This window comes from Mastomys coucha, unplaced genomic scaffold (assembly GCF_008632895.1).
Source record: "Mastomys coucha isolate ucsf_1 unplaced genomic scaffold, UCSF_Mcou_1 pScaffold10, whole genome shotgun sequence".
Taxonomy (NCBI): domain Eukaryota; kingdom Metazoa; phylum Chordata; class Mammalia; order Rodentia; family Muridae; genus Mastomys; species Mastomys coucha.
Window position 1 is genome coordinate 3,841,554 of NW_022196892.1, and position 16,470 is coordinate 3,858,023.

Genomic DNA, 16,470 nt, shown 5'->3' on the forward strand with positions numbered 1-16,470 from the left:
ACACAATGAGAAGACCAAACCTAAGGATAATAGGTATAGAAGAGAGTGAAGATTCCCAAGGTAATGGGTCAGCAAATATCTTCAACAACAAAATTATAGAAGAAAACTTCCCTAACCTAAAGAAAGAGATGCCCATGAACATACAAGAAGCCTATAGAAATCCAAATAGACTGGACCAGAAAAGAAATTCCTCCTGACACATAATAATAAAAACACAACATGCACTAAACAAAGAAAGAATTTTAAAAGCAGTAAGGGAAAAGGTCAAGTAACCTATAAAGGCAGGCCTATCAGAATTACACCAGACTTCTCACCAGAGACTATGAAAGCTAGAAGATCCTGGGCAGATGTCTTACAGACCCTACAAGAACACAAATGCCAGCCCAGGCTACTATATCCAGCAAAACTCTCAATTACCATAGATGGAGAAAACAAGATATTTCATAACAAAACAAAATTTACACAATATCTTTCCACAAATCCAGCCCTACAAAGGATAATAGATGGAAAACATCAATATAAGAAGCAAAACTACACCCTAGAACATGCAAGAAGGTAATCTCTCAACAAATCCACACAAACCTAATTCCATTTCTTACAACAAAAATGACAGGAAGTGACAATTACTTTTTCTTACTATATTAATATGAAAATTAATATTACTAACATATCCTAATTGATTGAAATCCAATAATATGAGGAATTAGAAATTTGTTAACTGTCATCCAATGGTCTCTCTAATTTGGTAATTGGAGAAATAGGTCCAACATTGTACAATCTATATACACTTTCAGCGTGTTTGTTTGTGACAGTGTCTGGCTGTGTCTTGAACATAAGGGTCTTGAAATCTTGCCTCTCCTATCTCAGCCTCTCTATTAGTAGTATTGTTTATTTCATGTTTTTACACTATACTATGGTTTTCAGAACAGCTTATATATTTGAAAAGTATTTATATACCCAAAAGAAACATAGACGATTAACTAAGGAGGTTGCTTGTAAGAGAAAAACAAAGAGTGAGACTGAATGCTTTGCTTGACATTTGTAACTCTTGTATCAAGTTTGAAGAAGAGTACTTTATAAGTTACTCTTTCTCTGAGTTGAATGCTTTTCCAAATTATAACAGCTAATGAAACAAATTCTTACACTCACCTAATGTCTTTGCCACCCTCCAAGCAGAACCATTGTTTTGAAACACTTGATGAATGATTTTATGGATAGACCATCTTAATACCTATACCATTTCTTAAATGAATGTAACCTGTTCTCTGTGGGATGAGAAAAAAGGCACTCACACAAGTCAAATAGCTTTGACCATAGCAGGAAGTCTGTATCCAAAAATCAAGCCTACAATTCATTTCTTGGTGCAGCAGAACTATCAACTCTCAGCTTAGCTACGACGGAGGTAAAATCTTTTGGTGATGTGAGGGTCATGGAAGTACAGCCTTATTACAATGAAATACAATGTCTAAAAATTGTTCTTATTTTGGGCTTGTACCACAGTAAGAGCCAAGATCTTAAACTCTACTAAATACAAAACAAACAAAAAGACTTTATATATTTATGTTCATTTAAGAAAATACTAGTAGTGATGTATTATTTTTAAGTATACAGTTAATATGTTTGGAGTTATTTAAAATTTATATTGAGAAAAATGTATTTTAACTATTGCTGTAGACGAGCATCTACATAAGTCTGTTAAATTGATTGTTGTTTTATATCAAACAATGTTTATAATACTCATTTTATTGTTATAATTTGTAAATTTTAAGGATTATAACAAAAAATATTGTGGGTATTGAAGGGGGTCTCTGGGAGGAGTGGGGGTACAAAAGGGAAACAAGAATGTGATTTAATTGTATTTACTTAAAGTATGTTTTTAAATTTTAACAAATTCAGATAAATTGAAATCATGTAACTTTTCTCATCATAATGCAATAAAAGTTTAAAAAAAAAAAAGAAAATCAAGAAGAAGGAAGACCAAAGTGTGGATACTTTGTTCCTTCTAAAAAGGCGGAACAAAGTACCCATGGAAGGAGTTGTAGAAACTAATTATGGAGCAGAGACTAAAGGAAGGACAATTCAGAGACTGTTCCACCTGGGAATCCTTCCCATATTCAATCATCACTAGACACTATTGTCAATGCCAGCAAGTGCTAGATGACTGGAGCCTGAGATAGCTGTCTCCTGAGAGGTTCTGACAGTACCTGACTAATACAGAAGTAGAGGCTCACAGCCATCCTTTGGACTGAGTACAGGGTCCCCAATGAAGGAGCTAGAGAATGGACCCAAGGAGCAGAAAGGTTTGCAGCCCCATAGGACAAACAACAATATGAACCCAATATAGTACCCTCAGAGCTCCCAGGGACTAAAACACCAACCAAAGAGTACACATGGTGGGACTCGTGGCTCCAGCTGCATATGTAGCAGAGTATGGTCTAGTCAGTCATCAATGGGAGGAGAGGCCCTTGGCCCTGTGAAGGTTCTATGCCCCAGTGTAGGGGAATGCCAGGGCCAGGAAGCAGAAGGTGGTGGGGTGGTGAGGAGGGCAAGTGGGGAGGGAACAGGGGTGTGTTTTAGTTTGGGTTTTTTTTTTATTTTATTTTATTTTATTTTATTTTTGGAGGGGAACCTGGGAAAGGAGATATTGTAAATAAGGAAAACATCTAATAAAGAAAAGAAAATGAAAAAGCACAATCCAGCCCCAGTGCTCCTGGGTCTGTTTCCCATTGGACACACTCATGGCTAATTCTCCTGAAATCACAACTTCTCTTCTTCCTTTCTGCTCAGCTTTCTAGATCTCCAAACGCAGGAAGATTTCTAAGAGACTCTCATTAGAGTCTTTAAAACAAAGTGGTTTGACCTATGATTTGCTCTCTATCATTATTTTTAAATATTCTTGCTGCTGGTTTACATATTCATTTCCTAGGGCTATCATAACTGTGTATATCAATGGGGTGGTCTAAGCAACAGAAATGTATTTTCTTCTCATGCTACGGGCTAGGTGCCTACACTGTAGTGTTGTCAAGGCTGGAACTGTCCTGAAGGCTGGGAGGGAGAATTTGCTCCATGTTTCTTCTCTTGCTTCTTGTTATTGAAGTCAACTCTTGGCCTGCCCACACTTGTAGAATCACAATTCTACTTCTGCCTTTGTTGCCACCTGGCATTCTCTATGTTTCTGTTTCTGGCATTCCCTCTCATGTTCTCAGTTTGACTACTATTCTAACAGAGTACCACAAACTGTGTAGCTTCAACAACAAACATTTATTTCTCACAGTTTTGGGGAACAAACATCTCAGGTCACAGTGCCAGCATTGTAAGTTCTGATGAAGGCTCTCTTCCAAGTTTGTGACAGACTTAGATGTTCATATGGCATCAAAAGGACAAGAAAGCTCTCTAAAATTTCTTTTTAAAGGTACTGATTTTCCTCATGGCCCCATCTCTTTCCAAGTGTCCAGCTCCCAATACTATAACATTGGTGCTAGAAATCCAACATGTTAGTTTTGGAGAAACACAAGTTTTAACCCATTCAGCCCATGAGAATGATTGTATCTGAAGAAAGGGTGTTGGGGTTCATCTTGTGCACTGCACATTCAGACGCTGAGTTCTGTGCCCCAAGATCAGGTAGTCTGGACATGGGCATTATACTGACCAGTGTGCTATAAATAATGTTCCCCAATAATCTCTGATTCACTAATAAAATGCTAGAGCCTATGACTTGACAGGAGAGAGAGAAAGGCAGGACTTGAGATGGAGTAGGAAGTCTCAGGTAGGGAACAGAAGGAGAGAGAGGAGAGAAAAGGAAGGAGGTCCCCATTAGGTAGGACAAACAAGGAGCACATGGCAAAGAGAAGTTCACTCTGAGGACAGATAGCTATAGCAGAAGCTGCCCAGGACACACTACACTTGGCAAGTAATGAGGCATTCATGTAGGTTTTAACAGTGTTGAAAGATTAGTATATCTCATAATCTGCCCAGCATAATGCTGAGCATTTATATAATTTATATATACTATTCATAATAGCTTAATAAATTTCAATGTTTCTGTGACATTTTCTTGGGAGAAAAAAATAGGCAAAAGTAAGGTAGAAACATCAATAGCTATTAAGAAACAAAAGGAAGCTGGGCGGTGGTGGCGCACACCTTTAGTCCCAGCACTTGGGAGGCAGAGGCAGGTGGATTTCTGAGGGAGGCCAGCCTGGTCTACAGAGTGAGTACCAGAGTGAGGACAGCCAGGTTTACACAGAGAAACCCTGTCTCAAAAAAACAAAGAAAGAAAGAAAGAAAGAAACAAAGAAAGAAAGAAAGAAAGAAAGAAAGAAAGAAAGAAAGAAAGAAAGAAAGAAAGAAACAAAGAAAGAAACAAAGAAAGAAACAAAGAAAGAAACAAAGAAAGAAACAAAGAAAGAAACAAAGAAAGAAACAAAGGAAAGAAAGAAAGTATAACAACCAACTCCCCAAAAAAGTTTATAGCAGTAATTGGTGCCCAATATGGTGCTTAAATCCAAACTCAGATCCAAAAATAATTCAAATCTTGAAGATAAAACAACTTCTAACTCTGTCCTTTTATTAAAAGGAGTCTGAGAAATACAACCTCTGCAACCTAACAACTGTAAGCATCCCATAGTCTAAAAAGATGAAGAACAAGCATTCCCTGGAGCCAGGCTTCTAAAGCCACTGCTGATTAGAGAACTAACTTTCCTGCAGGTGCCCAGGACACAGTGGCCTAAGCATTGTACAGTTCCAGAAAATGTTGGGGAGCAATGGAGAGAGCTAGGAGCCAGTGGGTAACAGAACCCACAGAAAGCAGCGGCATAGCCTGAGCTTCCCAGCATGGCCATGCCAGCAGAGCTAGTCCTGCAAGGACTAAGAGCAGCATTGTAAACTTTGCCACAGAGCCAGAATCCACGTGGAGCTGTGAAATTGGCCATGGGCTGGTGGATTCTAAAGCTGCATAGCAACTTCTCTTGAGCCTTCCCTGGGGCACTGAAGCTGAAGCCTAAGTGTATGCCAAACATATGGTGGACTTAAATCATGGCAGATTTGGAACCTGGTGCCAACCTCCCCAAACTAACACAGGCACTGACTCAGTATGACATGTTAAGATGTCACAAGGGCCCAGGACATTAGTGATCAAAAGCAGTTTTTCTAGTCAAACAGTCTTTCCATTCCTCCCTGTGAGCAAAAAGACCAGATCTGGACTAATCCAGGGTCCTGAGCTGAAAAGCAGAGGAAGACAGAGAACACAAAAAATCCAAGCACAATAAGACTTCTGACCAGGTAAACAAAGATTTGAAATTATGCCTTAATGTTTAGAAGAAAAGGATCTGGATGTAAAATATCATCAATAAATATAAATAAGTTCAAAATAATAAAGTTTAAAAAACAAGGCATATAAAGATAAGAGACACAATAACAGAGGTTTTAGAGTTTATCTAATGCTCTTTTATACATTTAAAAGATAGGAGAAAAAGAGAGAAAGAAATAAATGACATAACTGAAACTGACATATTATTGATTATAACTTTTATCATATTAACAATCCTCGCTCTTACCTTAATACTGGATTTCTATGTCTTCTCAAGGAAGAAGGCTTTAGAAAAGCAAGAAAAGGAAAAGTATGACAAATGGACACAAGCCTTAGAAAATTTACAGAAATTTATAAATCATACTGAGGGAAATGCTAAAATATCAGAGATGAAACAAAATGAAAGAGATGAAATATGGAAATAGTCCTCAGGGAAAAATTATAGAAATTTATAAATCAGATTGAAGGAAATGCTAATATTTCAGAGATAACACAAAAGGAGGAAATTAAAATTGGAGGTAATCACTAGAGAAAAAAATTTAAAAAGTTTATAAACACAGAGGAGAATATTAAGATAATAAAAATACAGAAAAAAGAAAATAATAAAAATTAAAAACAAGTCTTAGAAGAAAACTTACAAAATATTGTAAATAAATAAAATTGAAGTAAGTAGCTGGGCAGTGGTGGCACACGCCTTTAATCCCAGCACTTGGGAGGCAGAGGCAGGCGGATTTTTGAGTTCGAGGCCAGCCTGGTCTACAGAATGAGTTCCAGGACAGCCAGGGCTACACAGAGAAACCCTGTCTCGAAAAAAAAAAAAATGAAATAAGTACCAAGATATGGACAAAGAAAGAAAGGCCAAAACACACAGTCTGTCACCTCCCCAGTTTTGTAACAAGATGGCAAATGGGAGTTTATATATGTTATAAAACCTAAAATGATTTTTCCAGCCATGATGAGGGAATTAGGAGGAGATGAGGGAAATCCACAGGATTATCAAGAATTCCAGTGACAACCTACAGAGGCACAAGATTTTAAAAGGTTTAAGGAAGTAGTAACAAGATATAGCTGACATTCACCATAGGTCAAACAGATACTTAATAACGGCCACATAGAATTGTATAAATCCAAAGGATCACAAAGACTTGATGACAGCCATCCTAGAGCCTGGTACTCAATTACAATGGCTGACATGGTGAAAGATGAGGTGTTCTTTGATCATGGAGTAATAAAATAGGACTAGAGGCATTGACATTGTCAAGAATAAGTTACTAGGTGAAGGCCCATATTCTGAATTAAGAGAATAAATTATCCTTGATGATGCAATTGTAGAGCACTGTCATAACTTTAAATGCTTGGAACAAGATTAAACAACAGGGAGGAGATGAATAATTTACAAAGATAACCCAGGGTTTAAATGAATCTTTCACTAACTTTTTACAAAACTTAACTATACCTCTAAATAGACCAATAGCAAAACCAACTGCTAGAGAAATATTAATTGAATCACTGGCTTTTGAAAACATTAATTCTGAATACAAAAAAAAATTCTATAGAACATTAAGCACAAGATGCACACTTGTTTATGAATGGATTAAAAGAACTATAGATGTAGAAGCAAACACTCACAAATGATTTGTGGTTGGAAAATTGCAGGAGATATAAAAATACAAAATCCTGTCCCCTCAAGTTTTGCCCACCCAGAGCTCAGCTACTCCTGGAGCCCAGAACAGAGGAATGGAAAACTTCTTGGCTGACCCGGGTTGGGGGTGGGCTGAGACGGCTGTGCCCAGCTGGGGGCTGCACAAGACAGAAAGCCCCCTGGGAAAAAAATACAAAATGCCCATTGCTGTGGCTCTTTACACCTTAGAATCCTATTGCCTTCCTTGCTACCTAAGGACTGGCTTCTTTTTAAATTTATATTTCAAATGCTATTCTCTTTCCCAGTTTCCCCTCTGGAAACACCCTATCCCATCTCCTCTCCCCCTGCTTCTATGAGGGTGCTCCCCCGCCATCACCCACTCCTGCCTCTCTGCCCTGGCATTCCCCTAAACTGGAGCATTGAGCCTTCACAGAACCAAGGGCTTCTCCTCCCACTGACAACCAACAAGGCCATCCTCTGCTACATATGCGGCTGGAACCATGGGTCACTCCAAGTGTATTCTTTGGTTAGTGGTTTAGTCCCTGAGAGCTCTGATCTGATTGGTTGATATTATTGTTTTTCCTATGGGGTTGCAAACCCCTTCAGCTCCTGCAGTCCTGTCTCTAAGTCCTCCATTGGGAACCCAATACTCAGTTCAATGGTTGGGTATGAGCATCCACCTCTGTATTTGTCAGGCTCTGGTAGAGTATCTCAGGAGACAGCTATATCAGGCTCCTGTCAGCAAGCACATCTTGCCATCGGCAATAGTGCCTGGGTTTGGTGTCTGTGTATGGGACGGATCCCCAGGTGGGGCAGACTCTGGATGACCTTTCCCGCCAATGGCTTATGCTCTAAGATCAACATTAGACAAATGGAACCTCATAAAATTGCAAAGCTTCTGTAAGACAAAGGACACTGTCAATAATACAAAAAGGCAACCAACAGATTTGGAAAAGATCATTACCAATCCTACATCTGATAGAGAGTAAATATCCAATATATTCAAAGAACTCAAGATGGTAGACTCCAGAGAACCAAATAACCCTATTAAAAAATGGGGTACAGAGCTAAACAAAGAATAATCAATTGAGGAATATTGAATGGCCAAGAACCACCTAAAAAATGTTCAACATGCTTAATCATCAGGGAAATGCAAATCAAAACAACCCTGAGATTCCACCTCATCATCCAGAATGGCTAAGATCAAAAATTCAGGTCACAGCAGATGCTGGCAAGGATGTGGAGAAAGAAGAACACTCCTCCATTGTTGATAGAATTGTGAGCTGGTACAACCACCCTGGAAATCAGTCTGGTGGTCCCTCAGAAAATTGGACAGAGTACTACCTGAGGACACAGCTATACCACTCCTGCGCATATACCCAGAAGATGCTCCAACATGTAAAAAGGACACATGCTCTACTATGTTCATAGCAGTCTTATTTATAATAGCCAGAAGCTGGAAAGAACTGTGATGTCCTTCAACCAAGGAATGGATACAGAAAATATGGTATCTTTACACAATGGAGTACCACTCAGCTATTAAAAATAATGACTTCATGAAATTCTTAGGCAAATGGATGGAACTAGAAAGTATCATCCTGAGTGAGGTAACCCAGTCACAAAAAAACCACACATGTATGGTATGCCCTCACTGATAAGTAGATGTTAGCCCAAAAGTTCAGAATACCCAAGATGCAATTCATAGACCACATGAAGCTCAAGAAGAAGGAATATCAAACTGTGGATGCTTCATTCCTTCTTAGAAGGGGGAACAAAATACTCACAGGAGGAAATATGGAGACAAAGTGTGGAGCAGAGACTAAAGGAAAGGCCATCCAAAGTACCTACTTTTTTTTAATTAGTTGTTTTCTTTATTTACAATATCTCCTTTCCCAGATTCCCCTCCAAAAAGAGAGAGAGAGAGAAAGAGAGAGAGAGAGAGAAGAAAAGAAAGGAAAAGAAAAAGAAAAAAGAAAAAGAAATAAAATAAAATAAACAAAAACTAAAACAAACCCCTGTTTCCTCCCCCCTTCCCCTGCTCACCACTCCACCCCCTCCTGCTTACTGGCCCTGGCATTCCCCTACAATGGGGCATAGAACTTTCACAGGGCCAAGAGCCTCTTCTCCCATTGATGACTGACTTGGCCATCCTCTGCTATACACATGCTGCTGGAACAATTAGTCCCACCATGTGTACTCTTTGGTTGGTGGTTTAGTCCCTGGGAGCTCTGAGGGTACTAGTTAGTTCATATTGTTGTTCACCCTGAGGGGCTGCAAACCCTTCAGCTCCTTGGGTTCTTTCTCTAGTTCCTTCACTGGAGACCCTGCAGAGTATCTACTTTTATTAGAAGCTGTCAAGTAAAGAAAGTCTCAAAATAAGGAATGTTAAATAGTTCTACTTTATGTCAACATTATGTTAAAAAAATAAAAAGCCATTAGAAATAAATTTTAAGCATAATTATTAAGAATTATTTGCTTAATAATGCTTAATAATTCCTTTTTTCTTTCCAATCCATAATTTACCATTATGTGGATGATGTTTTGGTGGCTGATTCAAATAGAGACACCTTAGAAAAAATGTTTGAAGAAATAAAGAGAATTTTGGCTTCTTGGGAATTACAAATTGCTCCTGAAAAGATACAAAAAGGAGATTCTATTAATTATCTAGTATATAAGGTAGGTCTACGAAAGATTCAACCAGAGAAAGTATAAATCAGACGAGACCAACTAAGAACTGTTAGTGATTTTCAAATTTTTCTGGGAGATATTAACTGGCTACAGCATACAATTGGATTGACTACTCAAAAGCTAAGTAATTTATTTCAAACCTTAAAAGGTGGTAAAGACTTAAAGAGACGGAGAAAATTATCAGCTGAGGCAGAAAGGAAACTGGATCTGGTAAAAAAAAAAAAAAAAAAAAAAAAAAAAAAAAAAAGGAAGAAAAAAGTAAAAAAAAAAAGAAAAGAAAATATAAGATGCACAAGATAATACAAGATAGATTGTCTTGATTCAAAGATGTCCTATATTTTTAGTTATCTTGATTTCTATTCATTCTGTCATAGGAATTCTTATGCAAAAGGAATATTATATTTTAGAATGGATGTTTTTAGCATGCAAACAAAGCAGCAAATTGAAAACCTATATAAAAATGATTTCTGAATTGATTCTGAAAGGAAAAATGAGATTTGGTCAATTATTAGGAGTAGACCTAGCAAAGACTGTGGTTCCTTCTACTAATTTTGAGATTGCCTCATTATGGGCAGAAAATGAATGTTGGCAAAGAGCTTGCAGCAATTTTGGGGAGGAAATTATCCAAACATTCAAAAAACAAATGACTTTATATATAAAAGGAGCCAATTTTATTCTCCCTCATATACTGTTCAGTACTCCAATTTCTGGAGCCTTGACATTTTATACTGATGCAAATGAATCAGGAAAAGCAGACTATAAATAAAAAAAGTCAGATGGTTGAGAATCCTTATGATTAAGTTAAAAAATCAGAATTATATGCAAATTTTATGGTGTTATTAGACTTTTCAGACTCTCTTAATATGGAAATTAACTCTCAATATAAAGAATGGGTTGTTTTATATATAGAAACTGCTGCATTTATTCACGATGATTCTGAATTAACTTCACTATTAATTTAACTATAACAAATGATAAGAAATAGAAATCATCAATTGTATATAACACTTATCAGATCCCATATGTGTCTACAGGCTCTCTAGCATGGTGAAATTGATCAGAAACTAATAGGAATGTGATAGAAGCTTCAGAATTTCATAAGAAACACAACGCTAATACAAAGAATATAAATTTTTTTTATCACTTGGCAACAAGCCAAGGAAATTATAAGGAAATGTCCTATTTGTTCTTTATATAAGAAAAATCCATTACCTACCTACTGTAGGTTACTCCTACTAAAGGTTACTCCTACAGTAATGGAGTAACCGTAAAGGTACCCAAAGAAATGAAATTCGGCAAATGAATGTGTTTCCCCTTTTATTAGAAGTTATAGCAACTATGGGAATACCTTCACAAATTAAGACTGGCAATGCTCCAGCATATGTCTCTAATAAAATAGAACAAGGGTTTTTTTTTACATATTATAATATAAAACATATTACAAGTATACTACACAATCCTACAGGACAAGCAGTTTTAGAAAGATCTAATCATATTTTAAAGGAGAGGCTTAACAAGCAAAAATGGTCCACAAAGTCCTCCAGAGAAAGATTGCATAGTGCTTTATTAAACTTACATTTTTTTAAATGCCAATGAATTTATACATAAAAAAAAAAACTATAGTTACTGAAAGATACTGGATCATGGGGAAAACTGCTGAGCTTAACCAGCCTGTGTATATTAAGGATGTTCTAACTTCCAAAAGGAGGGAGGAAATGTATTACATTGAGGGAGAGCTTTTGTATATGTTTCCACAGGAAAAGAGGAGCTCTTGATTCCTTCCAAACTGATAGAAATCAGATATGACCTAAGAAGACCCACACCCCCTGAAGATCTTAGCTACAGACAGGAAAAAAGAAATCATCATTACCAACAAATCAGGTAACTTTGAGACTTGCTGAGACATGAAAATGTCTCCAGCCATGACTTCAGCTATACATAGCTGATAAATCTCTGGCTACAGGATCCTCAGGACTTAAGCCATTCTTTCAATAGACATAGATAAAATTTATACTACTGCTTGGTTACACAATCCAAACTGACTTATAAAGTAAAACAGATGACTTACCTGCTCAGAGTAGAGAATCATCCATAACTGACTTGTATACATTCATACATATGTTATTGCAGAAGTGCATATTGTCTCTAAAAACTTCTATGCTCACAGAGAAAAAAAACAACCAGACAAGTGGCCCTGACAAAGATTCACTCTTGATGATGCTGAAAAGGATGCTGAGACACTGAGACATTTTTACTCCAGCATCCTTCCTTAAAAAACAAACAAACAAACAAACAAACAAAAAGACCAATGAATTCATGAAATTCTTAGGCAAATGGATGGAACTAGAAAATACCATCCTGAGTGAGGTAAGCCAATCACAAAAGAACTCACATGGCATGCTCTCACTGATAAGTGGATATTAGCGCAGAAGCTCGGAATACCCAAGATACAATTCGCAAACCACATGAAGCTCAAGAAGAAAGAAGACCAAAGCATGGATACTTCAGTCCTTCTTAGAAAGGGGAACAAAATACCCATGGGAGGAAATGCAGAGACAAAGTGTGGAGCAGAGACTGAAGGAAAGGCCATCCAGAGACTGCCCTACCTGGGGATCCATCCTATATACAGTTACCAAACCCAGACTCTATTGTGTATGCCAAGAAGTTCTTATTGACAGGAGCCTGATATAGCTGTCTCCTGAGAGGATCTGCCAGTGCCTGACAGAGGTGGATGCTCTCAGCCAACCACTGAAATGAGCACAGGGTCCCCACTGAAGGAGCTAGAGAAAGGACCAAAGGTGCTGAAGGAAGAACAAAAATATGAACCAACCAGTACCCCCAGAGTGCCCAGGGACTAAACCACCAACCAAAGAGTACACATGGAGGGACCCATGGCTCCAGCCGCCTATGTAACAGAGGATGGCCCTGTTGTACATCAATGAAAGTAGAGGACTACTATTGGTCCTGTGAAGGCTTGATGCTCTAGTGTAAGGGAATGCCAGGACAGGGAAACAGGAGTGGGTAGGTTAGTGAGCAGGGGGAAGGGGGTGGGATAGGTGGTTTTCAGAGGGGAAACCAGGAAAGGGGAAAACATTTGAAATGTAAATAAAGAAAATATCCAGCATCCTATCTCAGATTGCTTTAATAGCTGTTTTATCAAAATCATTTCCAGGACAGTTTCAAAGAAAGCTGCTGGTTCCAATCAGTCTATCCTTGAAGACTGTTCCAATCAGAAATTCATTTAAGCTTATATTTTCACAGCACATTGAAACTGGACAACAAATTTTACAGCTAGCTTTCTTAAGACTTGACCATTTTTCCAATTTTCTTGGCCACCGTAAGAAAACTATACCTCAAAATCAGCAGGAATTTTAAGAGAGTGACACCCAGTTCTGAAAAAGCAGGATAGATGACTTGATCGTTCTATGGGTGGTGGATGCTAGCCATTAAAAAGGTATTGGTTACAAGCTGTTAAATAGTGTTGGTCAGGGAGAAAACAAGGTATAGAAACTTAGACTCTGGGACTTTGATCTTTCTCTTTCCTCTATCCTTTCTTTCTTATGTAGGCAAGAAGAGTTGAAAAGGAAAAAAGAGAGGAAATAAGGATAATGCAGGAATAGTAGGGACAAAAGGGTAGATTATTGAATCTATTTTTAAACTATAAAGCATTAACCAAAAATCTTACATTGGTGTAGATCTTTGTATATTGATGTACAATATATATGTGTATATATACATATATACATATATATTATATATTAAACTTTTGTGTACCTAGGCAATTCTTAAAAATGCAGTATTAAGTCTGAGTCCTTTAAAAAGCAGCACAAACTGTTTATAATAATTAAATAATACAAGTTAATAATCAATCAAACTTATGGCCATGTCAGATACTAGTCTAGTTTATTACAAAAATACATTTTCAAAGTTGAACACACAGTAAATAGCCAGAAACAAACCATGTTTGGCAATTTAGACATAATAAAATATCTTTAAATAGAATATTTTGTAGATATTTGAGATTTTGAAGCCCAGCTACAGAATATGGTATTTAACAAGGTTTTATTATTAGAAAGCCTTTTTGACAATGAGACAGATCTGCTTCTAGTAGTAACCTCATTCTACTTCAAGGAAAATGATAAGGATCGAAGAACCTCCATATGGAGTTTACTTCATATACAACATGCTAGCCACCAGGCAAAACTGCCCTTGCTTCTACTGCAGACAGAATGCTGACTGAAATAGACAAACAACTGCCAAGCTTTGAAAGGACAAGGTAAGTAAGTCCTTCATAATTCCTGCTTCACAGAAAAATCTGTCATATACTGAGCCAGGAGGCTGAAGGTGAGTGCTTCAACATTATAGAGGAATTTGGGGTAATTGTCCAGACCACCAACCGCCTCTGTCACTTCCACAATTTTGGAAGCTTCTTGCCTACACTTCCTACTTACTCAGATAACACCTATTCCTTCTCAAGTCTCTGATGGGTTAGAAAACTAGACAGTATTAGTCTAACAATAAAATGATAAGTTGTTTAGAACTTAGGTATAGAAAGATGTATTTAGGTTAGTAACACAGATTATGTATGATTTAAAACATATATATGTATATATATAAAACTCTGAGCTCTGAATAGATAACAGAATACTTTCTCCTAAGTTGCCAAATACAAATGGACTGGACATTGTGATTGTAATTGTTCTTATTGTATGTAGTTTTTTGTTGTATGTAGTTTTTATTGTGAGATAAAGAGCCTTTTATTGGACTAAAAGGTGAAGATGTTGGGATTGGTCTTGTGCATGGTACATTCAAATGCTGAGCTCTATGCCCCAAGATCAGGTTGCAGCCTGGACATGGGCATTGTTTTGAACAATGTGCTGTAAATAATGTTCCCCATAATCTGATTCACTAATAAAAAGTTAGAGTCTGGGGTTAGAGATGGCTCAGTGGTTAAAAGCACTGGCTACTCTTCCAGAGGTCCTGAGTTCAATTACCAGCAACCACAGGGTGGCTCACAACCATCTATAATGGGCTGTGCTGGCCTCTTCTGATGTGTCTGAAGACAATGACAATGACAGTATACTCATGTACATTTTATATATTTATATATATGAATATATGATCATACACACACATAAAAATGTCAAAAAAAGATTAGCACCTGCAACTGTGCAGGAGAGAAAAGAAAATGGAACTTAAGATCAAGTTGGGGTGTCTCAGGTAGAAACCAGGAGGAGAAGGAGGAGAAAAGAAAACAAAGGAGGTTGCCATTAGGTGGGATGGACCAGGAGCACATGGCCAAGAGAAGTTCACCCTAAGGACAGACAACTATAGCAGAAGCTTCCCAAAAGACATTAATTTGGCAAAAAACAGGGCATTTATGTGTGTTTTAACAGAATGGAAAGATTAATATAGCTGAGAAGCTTCCCAGCATAATGCTGACAGCTTACTAATAAATTACAATATTTCTGTGTCATCTTCGTGGAAGAAGACAGGCAAAAGTGGGGTAGAAACACCCAATGGATATTAAGAAACAAAATGGGGTATAGCAACACCCTAAAAAATATTTATAGCAACAAAGGGGCCTTTAAGGAAGTAATTGAATTGAAATAAAGTCATAAGGGAAGTGCCCTAAGCCAATGTTACTTGTATCCTTATAATAAGAGGGAGAACTGGGAGGTGGAGGGGATGACCAGACACCAGAAAAGACCATGTTTTAACACAAAAAGAAAGTAGTCATATACAGCCAAATACAGAGATCACATGAAAAAAAAAAAAAACAGATCTGAAGGCACCTGATCTTGCAGTTTCTAGAACTATGACAGAATAGGTCTTGGTAGTTTCAACTCTCTGTGAAGTAGACCAGATGTACTAAAAAAAGTACACAGAGTACTTTTTCTCTGTATCAATAATTTCTAAATTAACACATTAAGTCCTGGCCTTTTAAAGGTTTCCGGTTGGCTGCCCAAAGGAAGTAGCATTTAACATGTCCACAGGCAAATTGCCACTGAGTTCTCCTGCTCTATCTCCAACCGGCAAGGAAAGCAACTCCCTCCACAGACAGCCATCCTGAACCAGAAACATGGGAGCCTTCTCCCTGACCTCACATCCAATTACAGACCTGCTGAACCTCTCTCACTATGATTGCTTATTGAGTCCCATCCTCTGTGCCCTTGCCATTACATAGGTCCAAACTCTCATTATCTCTTACCTGGGCCATTGAAACAGCCTTCTAATTGGTCCCCCTGCATCCAATCTTGGCCCTGTAAATCAATGTCTTCCAGGGTAGCTAGAATTTTTTACATAAATTGCAAATTGAATTTTCCTCTCACTTCCATCTCCTTAACCTGCTCACAACATCATCTCTTACCTATCCTACACATCCTTTCAGTGTCTTCTTTTGCCCCTCCTCAACTTTAAAGATCTGGGACTAATGTCACAGTATCTACAGACAGTGGACCCCATGTATCTTCTCCCATGTTAGTCACTGTATGAAATCCTGCTTCTCCCTTCCTTTTCTCAACTTTTGAGATACAGTCCAGGTATGTTGTGCCCTTCAAAAAGCCACCTCATGCCCACCTTTCTGATGAGGCTTGTTTTCATGGAATCGTCACCATAGCAACCCAATATGGCCGATAGTCTGCTGCCCATCACTGCCAGCTATCTGTCTTTCTCTGTCACTCACACGGCTACTTTCTACAGTAGTTTGGGTCACAAAGATCATAAAAGAAAAATAAATTTTTTTTTTTAAAAAAAAAGCCACCTCACTAACCCAATCACAAAAGAACAAACATGGTATGCACTCTCTGATAAGTGGTTATTAGCCCAGAAGTTT